Below are 18,605 nucleotides of genomic sequence, written 5' to 3' on the forward strand. Positions count from 1 at the left end.
TGCACTAAGGTCCTGTTTCAATCGCTCCTGATTTTCATTAAATTCAGCACTAAGTTCCTGCTTTAATTTAGCACTACTTTCACTTAAATCCTGCTTCAAACTATCCTTCAAATTCCCTAACGCATTCTCCAAAAATGCACGCCATTCATCCATAATAACAATAAACTTTTCAAGAAACGGCAGTTCAGACCTCGGGGAGAATAATATCAGAGTATAAACCAGAGTCCAGTTCCACGTCTACTAATGAATTAAGCTCACCTCCTTAGGGGAAGATTTGTATATCATTTCAATAATATTTAACTATTAAAATCCGAAATGTTGCGCAAATGCAGTCGCATAAAAAAAATGAAATTTTCCTAATCTCCAAGATTTTGTTTCAATCATTCAACATGGCCCTTCCTAACTTTAACTAAAGTGCTCTCTGCCACAGAGATCTGGGCTAATAAATGTTATCAAATAACCCAAAAATCCTATTGTCGCCGCATCTTGCTTATGTCCAAATTGTGGACTGCAAGATCGAGTCCTTAGATTGGCGTCGTCAATTAAATTCGAGCCAAACACGTTACGGGCGCCAAATTTGTACTACCTGCCCCCGTTTTGCCGGGCAGCTCAGCCGGTAAGCAAAAGTTCCCAGAGGCGGAACGTTCGCTTACAGGCGACGCTAAATTATAGGGGTCAGGGACAATCTAAGGACTGACGACAAATGAAAACACTAAAAAGAAATGGGTTTTAACATTTATTAAAATAAATATTAGCACTTTCCAGGTTCTAGAAATATTTTCAAAATCTTGAAATAAAATTAAATAATTCTTCCCTGCCGGAATTCTTCCGCAATTCTCCATTAATTTGAATTCTGTAAACAGACGAAATTAAGCCTTAATAAATCGTCCTAAGAAATTAAACAAATTATTATTTGAGAAAAACCTATCTCAAAATCTCAAAATATGAATTATTCTTCCTTTTCTTGAATTATAATTTAAATTGACAATACTCTGCGATTCATTTAAATTGTAAGTCAAATTTCTACGTCACATGAAAATCCAATAACTCCCTTCTATTAATTGAATATTATTTCAATTAATTATTTAAGCTTCAAATTATATAACAAAATTATTTTGAAATCAAGTATCTAACTCATTTGATTCTTATTCTTACGTCAATTGTCCTAGTGTTGTGCACAACTCACAATAAAGGCTTAAAATTCTCGCATTATAGCGTTAAACATTTTACATTCTGTGAGCTTATTTCATTGACGCGATCCTTGCTTAAGTATTTTTTCTCGAAGCAAAGATCCTAATCTATCTTATTTCGTCATAAAATCACTTAAAGATTCATAATTGAGCCAAATATGCTCGCCACAAAACAACAAAATAAACGAAACTTTACGCGCTCAGCGTACACACAACATGACGAAATATAACCATGGAAATCACAATTATAAATAAAATCAATCATTCATCCATCTCACATTCAAGCTTTGGTCCACGTTAATATTATTAAATAAATTTATCGAATCCTATCTTTTGATTTTTATTTTTAAATTTTATCTGAAACATGAGAACTTCTCTCGATGACCATATCAGACAAGGGTTATCATTACAAACGTCTGACGTGTGATTGTGACAGGATTACCACTTTTCCAATGAAATAAGTTCCACAACGATGTTCCAGAATAATTTTGTAGTAGAAATCGTCACTAAAAATTCCATAGAACTGCCTACAGTCACAGATAAATAAACATTCGCGCATACGGTCTATGAGTCACGACTACGTTATTTTTAATCTCTCATTATCACAAATTATTGACCAACATGTGCTGCACAAGAAGAAATTATGTTTAAAAACACATTCTCTTCCTTAATTGACTCATGTAATGGACACACAAATAAAATCCTATCTTAAGATCCATTTACAAGTCTCAAAAATTACCAATAACAGTAAATGCAAAATCTGTGGACATTCAAGCCACGACCAATATTCCAGGTCACATCTACTTCAAAATAGCACATATTAATAACTTATAAGCACAGCAATAATTACACTCATGACCTTTAAATATTCTATTAGACCGTAATAATGTCAATTATTATTATTATTATTATTATTATACGCGCGCGGTCGCGTCATCGCAGGCTATGTTTTAAGGAAATCATAGATGACTCTATTCTATTTCGGATCTATGGTAAACCACAAAACATCAAGGAAAAATCCTAAATTCACAGAACACGTCGATATTCTGTCCCAGATAAATCAAAAATTATTCCATCATTAATTTATAAATTGAAAATTATTATCGCGTGGGTCAAATATTTTTAACACTTCCCTAGACTTAACATGGGACAGTGAGAATATGTCACGAAGCACTCACTCACATAGAACAAATTATAGGTCCCAAAAACACTCTCGCACACATCAAATCTACCAACACCAGTGAAAGAAGAGTGAAATTTCTAACTACAAAGACTATTAGAAATGACTTTAAATATTCAAGCAAGGACTACGTCTACATAATTATTACAACAGAGAAAAGAGAAAAGTATAATTTGAAATCTTAGCTGTAGTAGACTTGACTTCTGGACTCGGCTGATGATCAATGAATATTTAACCAAACTCCATCTCTGATGTTATTCTCTCCCGGGCTGAATTATGCCTCACATTTTAAAGATTCATGGCTGCAGCAGGCGAGGACTTAGGATAAACACACACTTCGTCGTAACGCTGAAGTTCCATTCTTCCAAACTATTTTTGGGTTGCTGGGGATCTTGCGTCTTCTGGTTGAAGCTGAAACTAAAAGATATGTCTTAGAAAAAATACTCCACACACACTCGATTCTTCAAGATGGCACAGTTTTACCTACTTTATAAATTCTCTTCAGATTTATAAAACTAAGGAAATCTGAACTGCTGCGTTTCCGATAATTTTATGTCCCAAAATTTCCTCAGAAGCAGAAATTTTTCGTCTTTCCTTAAATGAATACTGGTAATATTCCACGTCGAATACGTCTTTTCCAGTAACACATGTGCTCGAACAATTCTTCCCGTAGACAACTGAGCAAAGACCAAATGAGCACTGAGCGAATGCAAATGAGCAAAGAAAGCAAAAGAGAATGATTTCCTCAAGTACATGGGTATTTATTCCTTCAAGACGTAGGTGTGTCTGTTAATTAATTTTTATTGGCTAAGACTTTGCGATCAGGCTAACCTTGCGGTCCAATTGGTTGAATATCATGACGTCAAAATCTCAAAGTATTGATCGCTTTTAATCTGGTCGAGTTCCTGTCCACGTGCCACCTTCTGCTGTCTTCAACAAGGCACAAAAAAAAAAACCAGACTCGTATGCACGGCACGGGAAAAACCTGTTCCCCTCGCTGGCTAGCAGACAATGCAGAGTTGAAATCACCTTCCTGGATGATAAATTTATGCATGGTTCCACACTAGAAATAAAATATTCTTCCCAAATAAACTAATAACCAATTTTCAAGGGTGCAGTACCATCCCGGCATTTTCCTGGAGGAGGAGTGGGAAATCACGGAAAACCACTTCCAGGATGGCTGAGGTGGGAATCGAACCTTCCTGTACTCATTTCACCTCCCGAGGCTGAGTGGACCCCGTTCCAGCCCTCGCACCAGTTTCCATATTTCGTGGCAGAGCCGAGAATCGAACCCGGGCCTCCGGGTGTGGCAGGTAATCACACTAACCCATACACCACAGAGGTGGACAACAGTGATTAGTATATTTTTATTTCGTTAGTTATTGCGAACATTCATGTCATGCGTCCCAATTAGCATGTTCACGACTTGTTTTACGTACAATATGTGAAAACAATTAATGATATCACCTAGCTTCTGGGCGAAGAGCCTCCGTGGTTCAAATCTCGGTCACTCCATGTGAGATTTGTGCTGGACAAAGCGGAGGCGGGACCGGTTTTTCTGCGGGTACTAGGGTTTTCCGTGTCATCTTTCATTCCACCAACACTCTCCATTATCATTTCATTTCAATTGTCATTCATCAATCATTGCCCCAGTGGAGTGCGACACCGAGCTCGATAGCTGCAGTCACTTAAGTGCGGCCAGTATCCAGTAATCGGGAGATAGTGGGTACGAACCCCACTGTCGGCAGCCCTGAAGATGATTTTCCGTGGTTTCCCCATTTTCACACCAGGCAAATTCTGGGGCTGTACACTAACTAAGGCCACGGCCGCTTCCTTCCCATTCTTAGGTCTTTCCCATCCCATCGTCGCCATGAGACATATCTGTATCGCTGCGACGTAAAGCAAATAGCAAGTAGAGGAGTGCCGGCACAATTCCTATTCTCGCCGCTAAATAGGGGCTTCACTCATTCCATTCCTGACCCGGTGGAATTACTCGAAACAGGCTGTGGATTTTCATTTCAAATAGCTTCTGGGCCGAATGGTCAGCTTACTAGATTTCGGTTCAGAGGGCCGGTCCTGCGTGTGATCGAGGTGCGAATGCTCCGATGATGCCTTGGGGCAACATTGTTCGCTCACGCCATGAATGACAACATTCCACGACGGCTGAGAATCGCGTCAACCGTGGCGGTACTGCAGGAAGTGATGTTTAGATGGTATGGGCATGGCACACGCAGCAAGGAAGACTCCGTTGCGAACGTTAAGATACTGATCGACATGGGCCATGTAGTAGTCTCAAGAAACAGTCGATGGATCGGATTATGGAGAAAGTCTACGCCGGAGATCGAGACGGTCAAATGAAGACGGACATGTCAAAACGCGGACCATTCTATGAAAAATGAAAATCCACATCCTGTTTCCATTGATTCGAACGGGTCAGAAATGGAATGAATGAAGCCCTCATCTTGCGGCGGTGATAGGAAATGCGCCGGCTGCCGGAGCCTGTCACACTTCTCTAGGGTAATGATTAATGACTGACAGATGAAATGACATTGGATAGTGCAGCTGGAATGAAATATGACAGGGAAAACCCGCAATACTCGGAGAGAAACCTGTCACGCCTCCGCTTTGTCCAGCACAAATCTCAAGCAGAGTGACCGGAATTTGAACCATGGAAACCCGTGGGGAGAGACCAGCGGGATGCCGCCTGGGCCAGGGAAGCTCTGTGGACCATCCTATAGCGTTGGGAAAACGCTAGGGAAGAAACGAAGATCGCATCCATACATATTACGAATCCTGTAAAGAAATAGAAAGAATTTTTAACTGGCCTAAAAATCGAAAATGAGTGTTGTTTCTGGTGGTGTACTGTATACAGCGTGTTAGTAATTTAAGACCAAAATTTGCGGCCTCCTGTGAGGATTGAACTCACGACCCCTGGTTTACAAGACCAGTGCTCTGCCACTGAGCTAAAGAGGCGCTGTTATGTTTCGCACTTAAAATCACTCATTTCTATGTCGTAATCACTATGCCTGACTAGGAGTCAAACATAGTTACCAGTTAATTGTGGTAAGCCGTATGTAGTGAAAATAACTTCTGAAACTGAGTTAGCAGTACATATATAATATTATAGTCCGCCTCTGTGGTGTAGTGGTTAGCGTGATTAGCTGCCACCCCCGGAGGCCCGGGTTCGAGGGCTGGAACGGGGTCCACTCAGCCTCGGGAGGTCAACTGAGTAGAGGTGGGTTCGATTCCTACCTCAGCCATCCTGGAAGTGGTTTTCCGTGGTTTCCCACTTCTCCTCCAGGCGAATGCCGGGATGGTACCTAACATAAGGCCACGGCCGCTTCCTTCCCGCTTCCTTGCCTATCCCTTCCATTCTTCCCATTCCTCCACAAGGTCCCTGTTCAGCATAGCAGGTAAGGCCGCCTGTGCGAGGTACTGGTCATTCTCCCCAGTTGTATCCCCGACCAAGAGTCTGAAGCTCCAGGACACTGCCCTTGAGGCGGTAGAGGTGGGATCCCTCGCTGTGTCCGAGGGAAAAGCCGACCCTGGAGGGCAAACGGATGATGATGATGATGATGATGATGATGATATAATATGATAAAGTAGGGCATGATTTTTTTTATAAGGATCTTAAATGTCGTTCCAGTCTTATCTTAATCACTTTATCTCAAGTCAGTTTACACCTGACGAGACACACGCTGTACTGGTCGCCCGTACACCATTCGTCTTCGGCGGTTGCGGAGTAGTAGGTTTCGGCGTAAAGAGGCCACGACTCTATCGTGGCTCTACGCCTCTGTATCCGGGAGACTGATGAGCTGGTCCCACCGTCGGCTGTACGGAAAATGGTTTTCCGTGGTTTTCCATTCCTCTGCAGAGGCCACAGCCGCCAACCCTCTCACCTTCTCCGAGCATCTCCTTCACCATAACAAATCTCCTGGCCTGAGAGACGGCGTCACCGTCTAGGAGGCCCGCCTCCCCCTTCAAGGGAGGAATGAAAACGTTAGGAGTTGTAGTAGAACACTATCCTTGACCGAGCACCGTGCAGAGTGGATTACCGCTCAACAGTTGCTCGTTTTACTAGCCTTGCAGCTCTGCATACGGGAGGTGGAGGGGCTGGTCCCTACCGTCTACTGTCCTGAAAATGGTTTTCCGTGATTTCCCATTCTCTTGCACTAAGGCGAATGCCGGTACAGTTACTTTTATAGGCCACGGCTGTCACCCACTCACTTTCTCCGCACCTCAAATCTTCTTCGCCTTTATCTGTTTACCCTCCAGGATCGGTTTTTCCCAGAGACTCAGTGAGGGATCCCAACTCTACCACCTCAAGGGCAGTGTAGAGCTGTAGATTCTGGGTCGGGGGATACAACTGGAGAGGATGACCAGTACCTCGCCCAGGTGGCCTCACCCGCTATGCTGATCGGGGGCCTTGCGGGGGGATGGGAAGATTAGAAGAGATAAACATGGAAGAAGGAGGAAGCGGCCGTGGCCTTAAGTTAGGTACCATTCCGTCATTTGCCTGGAAGAGAAGTGGGAAACCACGGTAAACCACTTCCAGGATGGCTGGGGTGGGAATCAATCCCACCTCTACTCATTTGACATCCCGAGGCTGAGTGGATCCCGTTCCAGCCCTCGTACGACTTTTCAAATTTCGTTGCAGAGCCGGGAATCGAACACGGGACTACGGGGGTGGCAACAAATCATACTAACCACTAACCACGGAGGCGGACGCATCTCAAATCACCGTATCAAATTTCCCTTGGTCTGACTGAGGGCGCAACATTCTAGAAAGCCCACCCTACCCCTTCAGGGAACGGAATAAAAACATTTAGTACTGGTAAGTAATAGTAGTGTCCGCCTCTGTGGTGTAGTGGTTAGTGTGATTAGCTGCCACCCCCGGAGGCCCGGGTTCGATTCCCGGCTCTGCCACGAAATTTGAAAAGTGGTACGAGGGCTGGAACGGGGTCCACTCAGCCTCGGGAGGTCAACTGAGTAGAGGTGGGTTCGATTCCCACCTCAGCCATCCTGGAAGTGGTTTTCCGTGGTTTCCCACTTCTCCTCCAGGCGAATGCCGGGATGGTACCTAACTTAAGGCCACGGCCGCTTCCTTCCCTCTTCCTTGCCTATCCCTTCCAATCTTCCCATCCCTCCACAAGGCCCCTGTTCAGCATAGCAGGTGAGGCCGCCTGGGCGAGGTACTGGTCATACTCCCCAGTTGTATCCCCCGACCAAGAGTCTGAAGCTCCATGACACTGCCCTTGAGGATGTAGAGGTGGGATCCCTCGCTAAGTCCGAGGGAAAAACCGAACCTGGAGGGTAAACAGATGATGATGATGATGAAGTAATAGTAGTAGTAGTAGTTGACTGAGAACGCGCCAACACGCATAATAAATCTGGAGAAAGATTGTTCACTTTCGACTTCATGCAGTCAACAACACTTGAATAACTTATTTCAGAAAACAATATAACTCACGCCCATCTCTGTGGTGTAGTGGTTAGTGTGATTAACTGCAACCGGGAGGCCCGGGTTCGATTCCCGACCCTGCCACTAAATTTGAAGGTACGAGGACTGGAACGGGGTGCACTACTCAGCATCGGGAGGTCAACTCAGTAGAAAGGGTTCGATTCTCACCCTTACCCTCGAAGTTATTTCCTACTTCTCCTCCAAGTAAATGCTGGAATGGTAGCTGATATGAGGTATCTGGCATAAGAAGTGAGCCTTCCTGGGTGAAGTACTACTCCTCCCACCCAGTCTCACGCTCCAGGATACCGTCCTGCATGATGCATCTTGTAGACGTGTCCATTTGTGTCTCTTCCTGCCTACGTTCGCGATTTTTTTCACGGTACTTGTAGAGCTCTTCGTTGGGTCGCCTGTTGTGTTCGTTCCCTTCCTTCATTGGTCCTAATGTCCGACTCGTTGTCTGAATGGTCAGCGTACTGGCCTTCGGTTCAGAGGGTCCCCGGTTCAATTCCCGGCCAAGTCGGGGATTTTAACCTTCATTGGTTAATTCCAATGGCCCGGGGGCTGGGTGTTTGTGCTGTCCTCAGTGTAACCTTTACTACAGTGGTTACGCAAAACAAGGCACTAAACACAATAAAGGGGTGGGGAAGGTGCCTTTACGCAGTGCCAAAAACTTCACACACAGTTGAACTTCAGTTGGAACTACGCGGATCTCCGCCGACAACATACGTAAAAATCAGTAGGGCCAACTAGTGGATAATAAACCGGGAAGGTGGGAGGAGCTAGGACTTAGCGAGGGCGTGGGAATGGCTTAGATTGCAGACTGCGAAATGATGAACCGTGATCCTTGAATTTAAAAGTATTATTTACAAAAGGAATTTACAAATACATTCCGAACAAAACCCGCCAACTTGCAACTTACGAACTATATTCTCTGTGATACACATAACTTAGAGGTTCTTTGATAATACCTTCGTACATGTTGAACATTTCAAACCAACTATACATCTAGTTACAAATCCAGTTGTACAATGCAATTTAAAGTGAAGTAGACGTACTCTCCAAAACTGTAGCATACATCAAGTGACACTGACTTACCAGAGGCAAACCACAAGGTAAATATATTAAACTACAATCTACATTTTTAGTGAAACAAGAAATGGGAATGCCTCGAAAGCAAACAGGCAAGGCCAGTTGAAAAGCTAAGGCGTCATAAATAATTAATTTGGCGAATCTAGGTTAGGCTAGGGCAGACTCCTATACGAAATAGCAACCGAACATTTACGGAAATTTTAGCCGGAACGGAATTCAACAGTGCTTACCCGAAGGCGGCCCATTCCGTTAGCGAGGCGTCGCACACGACGTAAAACTTCAGACAGACCAAGACAGACTAAGGTAGACCAGGGCAAGACAAGACAAGACAAGCCGACGAAATGCTGCCTCGCACTCAATATAAGGGTAATCCCTGGCCTTGGTGTAGCCCATCGGAATGCATGAGTCCGCCTATCCCCACCTAGGTTCACCAGTCACAATTCCTACTACAGTCGCGAACTTTAAATACGTTTCTCGAATACGCACGTTCGCGAATCTTCCATTTCCAGAATAGTTAGAAAATGCCTTCTAGAACACATAACCAACAAAAGGCAACATACCCTGTTCAAAAAATTCATGTAACATTTCTGCAACTCACGCACCACACACAACACTATCCTCCACCAAAATAACACGCAGTTACCTACACATGGCAGATGCCGCCCACCCTCATCGGAGGATCTGCCTTACAAGGGCTGCACTCGGCTAGAAATAGCCACACGAAATTATTATTGTTATTATTGGTCCTAATATCTTCCTCACCAGGCGAGTTGGCGCACAGCTATGAGCTTGCATCCTGCAGATATTGGGCTCAAACCCCACTGTCGGAAGCCTTGAAGATGGTTTTCCTTGGTTTCCCAGATTCACACCTGGCTGTACCTTAATTAAGGCCACGACTGCTTCCTTCCCACTCCTAGACCTTTCCTATCCCATCGTCATCGTAAGACCTAACTGTGTCGGTGTGACGTAAAACAAACTGTAAAAAATAATTCTGTCCTCCTCTGTGGTGTAGTGGTTAGTGTGATTAGCTGCTGCCCCCGGAGTCCCGGGTTCGATTCCCGCCTCTGCCCGAAATTTGAAAAGTGGTACGAGGGCTGGAACGGGGTCCACTCAGCCTCGGGAGGTCAAATGAGTAGAGATGGGTTCGATTCCCACCTCGGCCATCCTATAAGTGGTTTTCCGTGGTTTCCCACTTCTCCTCCAGGCAAATGCCGGGACGGTACCTAACTTAAAGCCACGGCCGCTTCCTTCCCTCTTCCCTGTCTATCCCTTCCAATCTTCCCATCCCCTACCAAGGCCCCTTTTCAGCATAGCAGGTGAGGCCACCTGGGCGAGGTACTTGTCATTCTCCCCAGTTGTATCCCCCGACCCAGTTCCTTACGCTCCAAGATACTGCCCTTAAGGCGGTAGAGGTAGGATCCCTCACTGAGTCCGAGGGAAAAACCAACCCTGGAGGGTAAGCAGATTAAGAAAGAAAGAAAGAAAAAAAAATAATTCTTCCCCAACATTTCCCCCTCTGTTTTCGAGCTTGTTCATGAATACCTTCCTGTTGAATAATATAAAATTCTGAATCATATAAGGCTTCATGATGGATGACTGTCTGGTCGTGCTTTATTTTAGTGTTAAGGGAGAGACTCTTTTTTTTTTTTTTTTTTTCTATTTTGTAGGTGTGCCTGGTCATTTGGTATATGCCGGTTCTAGCTGTTTAACTCGTGTTAATAATGCTACTCCTTCGGAGAGATTAGGTTCCAACAATTCTCCCATGTACTTAAACCTGTTGGTTTTCTTGATCGATCCTTGCTTCAGATGCAGAGTACAAGGAGATTCAGTGATGTTCGCGATGTTTGTGTTATATCAAGTGAATTGTGTAGCCCTACCTTTGCTGCGTGTTGTCTGAGAACATGAGTTGTTTCACTGAAATTAATCCCAGGCCAGTGTCCTGGAGCGTGAAACTTTGTGTCGGAGTATACGACTGGGGAGGAGGACCAGTACGTCGCACAGGTGTCGTCGCCTGCTATACTGAACCGTAGCCACATAGCGTGGGTGGTGAGGGCGGGGGGAGATGGAAGGTTGGAACGGAAGGGCACAACGAATAGGGAAGGAAGCGTCCGTGACAAAATGAACGTTCAGATGAACTGCTGTATACAGGAGTCTAATGGTACAAAAGCAAACATGTGTCCGCATATGGTTTTACATTTTTCAAACCCTTTGGTCGAATTAAAATGTGAAGAAAGGTGTTTATTGCCTTTGAATTAATATGATCTTCTTTATCTGTTTACACTCCAGGGTCGGTTTTCCCCTCGGTCGCAGCGAGGGATCCCACCTCTGCCGCCCCCAGAGCAGTGACCTGGAGCTTCAGACTCTGGGTCGGGGTTAAAACTGGGGAGGATGACCAGTACCTCGCCCAGGCGGCTTCACCTGTTATGCTGAACAGGGGCCTTGCGGGGGGATGGGAATATTGGAAGGGTTAGAGAAGGAAGAGGGAAGGAAGCGGCCGTGACCTTAAGGTAGGTTCAATCCCGGCATTTGCCTAGAGGAGAAGTGGAAAACCACGGAAAACTATTTCGAGGATGACTGAGGGGGGAATCGAACCCACCTCTACTTAGTTGAGTTTCCGAGACTGAAAGGACCCCGTTCCAGTCCTCGTACTACTCTTCAAATTTTGTGGCAGAGCCCCGAATCGAAACAGCGCTGGGGGTGGCAGTTAACCACAATAACCACTACACCACACGGGCGGGCAATATCTTGATTAATGACGTCAATTTTCTCAACAGTAACGAGAGGTAAATGGTCTGTCTCCTGTGAGGCTTTGCTTAAATTATCACTGCCCTACCACTGAGCTAAATATACGCTACACGCAGTGTTTCTTCGATGTCGTTAACATTGTCACTAATTCCACGTGGTGATCGCGGTGAGTGACTCACAACCAGAATGTGAAATTCAGAGTGTAGGTATCGTGCACTGTATCTGATAACAACAACCTCGATTGGACCTAGACTTGGACTATCAGATAAATGTATGGTTTATCTTTACCCGACAGATAACACATTTATCCGCAAGTTGGGTTGAGAACGCGTACTATGACTTCCGTTTATATACAATATGGAGGAATATTTCTAGTTTAACTATCTATCTTTGTAAAAATAGAGGTAAGAGAATTTATATAAACAACATCCTGGGGCACTTTCCAGAAAAGATTTGAGACAGAAGCCAATCTCTAGATCAAGGACATTTATCCAATCTTCCTCTTAATCTGTTTACCCTCCAGGGTCGGTTTTTCCCTCGGACTCAGCGAGGGATCCCACCTCTACCACCCCCAGAGCAGTGTCCTGGAGCTTCAGACTCTGGGTTGGGGGATACAACTGGGGAGGATGACTAGTACCTCGCTCAGGCGGACATGGTCATATTTACCGTATCCGCATAGGACCTCTTCGTATGTTGTGATTAACGAGTAATATAACATGGCCAAATACCCTGACCTGCGCAGGAAGAAGGTAAGTTACCCATCGCCTCTTTAGCTCAGTGGCAGAGCACTGGTTTTGTAAACCAGGGGTCGTGAGTTCGATCCTCACAGGAGGCACATATTTTAATACCTTACTTCCTCACCAGAAACTAATAATACGTAAAGCTGTTTCTTATTTGAGCTTTTGATGGGAGAAAATAACTTAAATCCGCACATAATTTTTCAAGATCACACACACCCGAATAGCCATTTTTCTTTCCGAACCCAGTAGTATTACATTTGCAACCCCTAGACAGAATGTCAAGTAGGTTTAATAAGTTTATGCCTTTTAATTTCCTGGCACCTTTAAACGTTATACAGGGTCATACTTACGCATAGCTCAACAATTTGGTTTTCGCGCTCATGGTATAATGTTTAATTAGCATTTTATTTTTAAAGAATGGACAACTTCAAATCCGTAATGATGTTTGATATCAGAACACATTACACAGTCGTGTCATACATAGCAGAATTTACGCTTGCAACTTCCTATTTTTACGCCGCAGATCATATTTTGGTGTAGTGGTTAGTGTGATTAGCTACCACCCCCGGAGGCCCGGGTTCGATTCCCGGCTCTGCCACAAAATTTGAAAAGTGGTACGAGGGATGGAACGGGCTCCACCCAGCCTCGGGAGATCAGCTGAGTATAGGTGGGTTCGATTCCCACCTCAGCCATCCTGGAAGTGATTTTCCGTGGTTTTCCACTTCTCCTCCAGGAAAATGCCGGGATGGTACCTAACTTAAGGCCACGGCCGCTTCCTTCCCTCTTCCTTGTCTATCTCTCCCAATCTTTTCATCCCCCACACAAGGCCACTGCTCAGCATAGCAGGTGAGATCGCCTGGGTGCGCTACTGGTCCTCTTCCCCAGTTGTACACACGGCCCAGTGTTTCACCCTCCAGGACACTGCCCGTCAGGCGGTAGAGTGGGTATCCCCCACCGAGTCCGAGAAGAGAAAACAAACCCTGGAGTGTAGACGGATTAACAAAAAAGAAAGAAAGGAGTTAGGAATTGGAATTTATCCTTTACCAAAACGCAGCCGTGCGCTCATTTTTAAAATGAATTTGAACATTTTCACATTTCTGCCATGCAAAATAACCGACCGGGACAGGACTCGAACCTTCAATCTTCGGATCCGAAGTCCGACGCCTTATCCATTAGGCCACACGGTCTACGCCAGGGTGCCCTCTCCCCTCAACGTACAGTGTAGAACAGTGGTAGCTTGAGTGAGTATTCCTCCTTATTGTGCGCCTGCTACTGTAGTCCGAACTGGCCTGTCGGTCAGTAGTCTTCTTCAGATCTCACGCACTCCGACGATGAGGATGGGACGGTGTTTGCCGGGTCGGCTTTCGCCGTACTAATGAATAAGGCTTGACCCGTTGCTCCAAAGCTCTGCATTGCGACCCGTGTCGTCTCAGAATTCACGAGTCTTAAAACTCAGGAATATCAAAATTACCGAATTCCAAGAAGAGGATAAGTATGAGTAGGTTTCTTTTCCAGGGCCAGTTCTTTGAATACTAACATAGTCCATACTACCTACATAAGCACTGTAGATATTTGAAAATGTAATCGGAATTGTGCGAAATGGTCGAGGGGTGTTTGAGCCAGACGGAACTACCTGCCCTCTTGTATCTTGACTGGCACCTCTCTCATCAAGAGGTGAGCCTGTCGTGTAGCCTCGCACGAGGTATACGCGACAGGAGACTGAGAAACCCACGAACATCAGGTATACCCTGGTACGTTGTTAGAAGTAGAACGCAGCCGGGAAGGCGGTTTGAAAAGGGTTGCGCAGTAACATTCACGCGCTTGGTAGTATGACGTGTTTTCCGCTGAGCCTATAGAATCATTTCAGTAAGGCCCGGTTGTATAAAGACATCTGACTGGAGATCAATTAAGAACTTAGTTCTGAAAATGAACTGAGATTACGACTTTATCGCGTTGTATAAAACTGAACTCGGTTTACACATGCTTAGTTCAAATGTAATCGTAGTTCAAAAAATTGGACGTGGCAACACCGCAAAACTTGCTTGCTTGCTGATGCTTATGGGCTGTGTCTACGACATTTCACCCAGTCAATACTCGCTTACTCATGTAAACACACTAGTATAAATGAAAAACTTCAGTTCAATAATGGATGCTTGAGCTTGCAAGTAGAAAAACACAAAACACTGATCTTCACTATATCACAAAACAACCCTAGTTTGCTAGAGCAGACTGTTTCCAATCTTGCAATCACACTGTGTCTAAAGCTTCACCCACACGAAGAATCCAAAATAGCACTCGCAAGTAATACACGAATGATATGTGAAATCACTCAAATGGAACCTTCAAAAGCATGAGCAATTCTCACCCGATATTACAGACAGAATTATAACACGATATTGGCTTCATCTAGAAACAAATTTAGCACTCGAATAATCTCGACTGTAGGATTACAGAGCAAACAAGAAACACTGGTTGGAAAAACCTGCTTGAGTCGCTTAAGATTAGTCATAAGTTTTTTACGGGGGTTAGCATATAAAGAACATTCAAATAAAATGTGGTTGGAGTCGCCATTACGAATATTTGTACCACACAAACAGTTTGTATCCTGCGTTAAATGGAAACGTGATCTATATTGTGGTGTAAGGGCATGATTAAACCGTAACCGAATGATGTTAATAATATGTCGTCTAGTATAAGATCCTCGTATAAACCAAGGTTTAACTAAAAGTGTTGGTTGTAAATGATAATAGAAGTTACCTTTGACTTGTGCAGTCTGTCTATAGAAATTCTGCCATTCTTGACGCCCCTCCTGTCGGATAACAACTACATAATCAGAAGCTGGAACAATATTGTTAGTATTCGGAACAGGAAGACGAGAAGCTTGTTTTGCAAGACAATCTACTTTTTCATTGCTCTCGATACCCACATGACCTGGTACCCATACTAAAGTGATGTAAATACCGACGTTGTCAAGCATACAAAGGAGACTCTTGACATTGTATACATACCAATTATAGGATAACTCATACGAAACCAAAGATTGCAATGCACTCAGCGAATCCGTATAGATTGTAACTCGCGTATATCCCTGTCGCTGAACATAAAGTACAGCTTGCTGTATAGCGAATAACTCCGCCGTAAAAATCGAACCGTCAGTAGGCAAACCATATTGTTCTTTAACATTTAGAGAAGGGATATAATAAGCGGACCCAACGCCATGAATGTTCTTTGCCCCATCTGTAAAAATGTTTATGCTTCGTGGAATAATAGAAAATTTCACTCTTTTAACAGGACAAATCTCGGTCCCCTGCAGACAAGTAACGTTAGTAGAGCCATTACGGAGAGGCCATATTATGTGAGGCTTATAATAAGAAACCTGATAGGGTAAGGTATAGGGTATTAAATTAACACTGTGTATTAAGGTACACTGTTTCGACTTCAATGTAGCAAAAGCATGAAACAGTACTGGCAATCTGCGTAAACCCTGACGCCGTACGGAATAATACTCCGAAAGTAACTGTAACTTCGGAATTAAAGGATGACTTGTTAAAGAAAACTTTTTAAGTAAATATTTCGTCGCAAGTATTTTTCTACGTACTTGTAAGGGAGCTTCGCAGGATTCGACTAAAAGTGCATTGGTAGGTGTGGACTTTAAAGCTCCAATACAGGAGCGTAGTGCTTTATATTGACAAGTGTTAAGAATATTCAAGTTAGTATACGATGCCAAGTCAAAAATATGCGATCCGTAGTCCAATACCGATCGAATAGTGGTTTTGTACAAAGATAGCACCACAACGGTATCTGCCCCCCATTGCCTACGGGTTACAGCTTGTATTACCTGAATATACTGTTCACTCTTCGAACGCAAATATAAAAAATGATGTTTCCATGTAAGTTTTTGATCGATAAATAACCCAAGATATTTATGGTGACTAACCACTGGTATTTCATACTGATCAAAAACAAGTGGCGATCGGTCTTAGGTTCGGTGATGTGTAAATATCATCGCTCGACATTTCGCTATGGAAAGATTTAACCCATGGGCCTCTAACCATGTTCTAGCTTCATGAAGCGTGTAACTAATATGTTGTCTACAGAGCTGTAAATCTTCTTGTGTATAATAAAGCAAAAAATCGTCAGCATACGCCTGTAGTCGAGCATGACGTAAAATGACCGTTTCAAAATCTTTCATGAAAAGAGCGAAAAGAATACCACTCAGAATATCGCCCTGTAGCAACCCATTACTGACCTGCCGGGGCTGGATTGTATAAGGTGTCGATGTAAATCTGAGTGTTCGATAAGTCAGAAGTTGTCTGAGAATGATAATAAATCCCTCAGGAATCTGAAGAGTTGCAAGTTTTTCCCATAATATGTTCAAAGGTACGGAATCATAAGCCCGTTGAATATCAAGGAAAACCGCTATGGTACTCCGTTTTCTATGACGAGCTAATAGTAAATCGATAACAAAACTATTAAATGCATCAGATGTACTGCGTCCCTTAAAAAAGGCATATTGATATCGAGGCGTCAAGTTATAGTATTCTAATACCCATATGAGTCTGCGAAGTAAGATCTTTAGAAAGACTTTACGGAGGCACGAACCGAGTACGATACCGCGATAATTACTAACCTCAGTGGGTAACTGCTTAACACCGCAAAACAAATGAAATACGAAATAGCTCGGCCCGTTGGATAATACTTAAATAGTGGGATTGACCTGGCCGTGACTGTCAACAAATGAAATACGAAATTGCCGTGACTGTCGAAAAAGGAGAAGAAGATAATATTGTAATCTTGCGAAGTAAACATGGAAGGAACTTCACACAGAAAGGAAAGGGCGATCTGGTGGATATTGTACTATCAAGGTACAAACATATAATATAAAATAAAAGAACCTATATGGTGACATCAAAGTTGAAAGAGAAAGCCGTTGACTTGTCAATGTTAAAGAGCTCTCCAACAACCATTTGAAAACTTACTGTAGCATAAAACCTAAGAGTTGTTAGGAACATACACATGGGTGACAGGGGATAATTTATTTGACTAGGTTTTTGTAGTGTGTCCCTTAACTTTAGTTCCAGTCGTTCCACAACATCTTTCGATAAACGAAATCTTATTTTGAACATTTCACACAATTCAATAATCGGATTCCGTCTGTGCCGAAAGACGCGAGGAGCTCGTTGTAAAATCAACTCTTCATCAGACGAAAAGTCGGAATAATCTGACATCCCTGCTAAAGAAAATATATATGCTTTGTTTTGAAAACTTGAAACATAATAGAAAACTAAGTAAGAACATGTTGGTATAGCAGTAGGCTATTGTTTATATGATATTCACATAACCTCACTTCTGAAAAAAATCGAGCGATCTTTAGCATTATTTAACTACTAGCATTCAATATATTTATAACGCACCTCGATATTATTAAGGTACGGTATTCTTACGCATATACGATACAAGGAAACACTTTTCAAGTCTTCAGGTCTAGTTCAATGTTTAATATGAATGATAATGATCTAAGTTCAAGGAGATTAACCGACGAATATTCGGCAGTCAAATCTGAACTTAGATCAAGACGAGATGATCTTAGGTTAGCGTTTATACAACGGAAAATCGAAGTTCAACTTGACTGGCAGCCATTTTTCCTCTTTAAACTCAGATCAAAAGTTTTATACAACCGGGCCAAGAGGTGCCTGTTTGTGCGGATCACGAGTGAATGTTTCGAGTTTCATTTGTAAATATCATAATCAACGAATTTAGGGATCTATTTGCGTGTGTACGACAGATCCAGGCAGAGCAAAAATACAAGTATTCCATCGACAGACGAGGGAAATAGTATTTAGAGTGTATTTGTATTTTGTAAGCATGCAGCAGCAGGCGTTCGATGGCGGGGAAGATGAGAAACGCCATGTTGCCACGCTTCAAAAGAAGACAGCACTCGCGTGTGGTATCGGCCTGCGAACAGTACAGAGGGTAAAACAAGCTACGGAAACAAGAATAATGCATTGTTCAGGTCGCCAGGGAAGAACTCTAAGAGGAAGAAGCCAGTGACGGACCTCGATGATTTCAATAAAAATGTTCTGCGTATAACAATGTTTGATATATATAAAAACGGCGAATATCCTACGGCATTGAAACTGGACCGTCCATTTATCTTCCTTAATATCTCGAAAATTTTCCTCAACACTTTCTCGGAGTTT

The 18,605-nt window shown here is 43.4% G+C and overlaps 3 non-coding genes across 3 annotated transcripts; 1 reads left to right on the forward strand and 2 right to left on the reverse strand.

Annotated features, from left to right (window-relative positions):
* Positions 1-5,271: 5,271 nt before the first annotated feature.
* On the reverse strand, positions 5,272-5,343 carry TRNAT-UGU (transfer RNA threonine (anticodon UGU)). Its single transcript has one exon. It is a non-coding gene; the product is annotated as a tRNA-Thr (tRNA).
* Positions 5,344-12,428: 7,085 nt separating this feature from the next.
* Positions 12,429-12,500, forward strand: TRNAT-UGU (transfer RNA threonine (anticodon UGU)). The gene has a single exon. It is a non-coding gene; the product is annotated as a tRNA-Thr (tRNA).
* Positions 12,501-13,519: 1,019 nt separating this feature from the next.
* TRNAR-UCG (transfer RNA arginine (anticodon UCG)) lies at positions 13,520-13,592 on the reverse strand. The gene has a single exon. It is a non-coding gene; the product is annotated as a tRNA-Arg (tRNA).
* Positions 13,593-18,605: the final 5,013 nt, after the last annotated feature.

This window comes from Anabrus simplex, chromosome 11 (assembly GCF_040414725.1).
Source record: "Anabrus simplex isolate iqAnaSimp1 chromosome 11, ASM4041472v1, whole genome shotgun sequence".
NCBI lineage: Eukaryota > Metazoa > Arthropoda > Insecta > Orthoptera > Tettigoniidae > Anabrus > Anabrus simplex.